General features: G+C 37.5%; 1 pseudogene; it reads right to left on the bottom strand.

Annotated features, from left to right (window-relative positions):
* On the bottom strand, window positions 333-1,700 carry LOC104743465 (annotated as a pseudogene).

Here is a 1,814-nt window from a genome sequence, read left to right on the forward strand (position 1 = left end):
TTTCTCTTTTTTCCAGCTAATCATTCTAATACCCAAATTAATTTTAACCTTTCCAATGGTTTTGTTTAATAAAATTCAACACCTTACCCCACTATTTTCACTTTATATTTTTATTTTTACTTAATTTGATAACAACAGATTTATAGTAATTTAAATTTAATAAAAGTTACATTAATATTTTTTTAATTTAATTTTATATTTTTCTTAGTACTTTAATATAACAAAAATAAAAATTATTATAATTAAAACAAATAAAATTACACAAACTTCAACTTCGGAAAATACAAACACACAGACATTTGTGTTTAAAAACTTCAAATTTAAAAACCTCTTTAATCACGGAACATCCCGAATTTTGCCCATATGTGTTTCACTAGATCTGCTTGCAATTCATGATGGACATTTGAATCCCGTAATTGACATCTAGCACGCACATGATTTGCAAAAGCAGGTAGCACCTCAGTAGAGAATGGTTGTGATGTACTAGAACCACTTGCCTCAGACTAATCATAATCAGTCCAATGTTGCGCATATGTATCTTGCTCATCCTCAACAATCATATTATGTAATATAATACATGACCGCATGATCATAGCTAAATCGGCTATGTCCCACAAACGTGCTGGTTCGCGAATGATTTTAAATCGAGCTTGTAACACTCCAAATGCACGTTCGATGTCCTTTCGACATCCTTCTTGGTGTTGTGCAAATAACTTGTCTGGTTCACTTTGAGGAAGACGAATTGATTTGACGAAAGTTGGATAATAAGGATAGATACCATCAGCTAGATAATATGTCATATCATATGGGCGTTGGTTCACAAAGAAGTTCACTTTTGGAGTATTTCCCTGTTCAACATCATCGAACACTGGTGAACGATCTAGAACATTGATATCGTTCAATGTGCCTGGACACCCAAAAAAAGCATGCCATATCCATAGATCATGAGATGCAACTGCTTCAAGAATAACAGTGGTGGTTCCCTTATCTCCTCGAGTAAATTGACCTTCCCACGCCGTAGGACAATTTTTCCATTCCCAGTGCATGCAATCAATACTTCCAATCATCCCCGGAAACCCCCGCATCTCGCTGACATGCAAAATTCTTTGGAGGTCATCTTGAGTTGGAGCTCTGAGATACACTTGCTCATACAAATGTATGATTCCTTTACAAAATCTACGCAAGCACTCCAATGCTGTAGTACCTCCGATTTTGATGTACTCATCGACCGCGTCTGCCTCCATACCATATGCTAACATTCGCATAGCTGTGGTACATTTCGCTAGTGGGGATATACCTTCTTTATTGGCTGCGTCAACTCGTTGGGTGAAGTAGTTGTCACTGCTTGACAGGTCACCAACGATTCGGAGGAAAACTTGTTTTCACATCCGGAATCGACGACGAAACATTGCATCATCATATGTAGGTTGATCGGCAAAGTAGTCGTCAATCAATATTTGGTTCGCGGCTACATGATCTCTCTTGAAGTATTTTCTCGTGCTACGACGTGGATAATCTTCTTCTATTTTGTTCCGACGCTCTCTAAACCGGTTCACGATGTATCGTGACTCAACTTCTCCAAATAGATCGTGACTCAATTTCTCCAACAACTCTTTACTTCGGTCATCAAGATGCTCTTTTTCACTTAGCTTTAGATACATCTCCATCTTCTTTAATTGGTTTGCCTCCTCTTGCCTCATCGTTATTTTGTCCAATCGTTCCAACTCTTGCGTCTTGAATTGTTTGAATTCATTCCACTCTTCGTTGACTACTTCCAAAGCTGCGCCCTTACCTTTCTTTTTCCCTTTTTTTTT

Source organism: Camelina sativa, chromosome 14, assembly GCF_000633955.1.
Source record: "Camelina sativa cultivar DH55 chromosome 14, Cs, whole genome shotgun sequence".
NCBI lineage: Eukaryota > Viridiplantae > Streptophyta > Magnoliopsida > Brassicales > Brassicaceae > Camelina > Camelina sativa.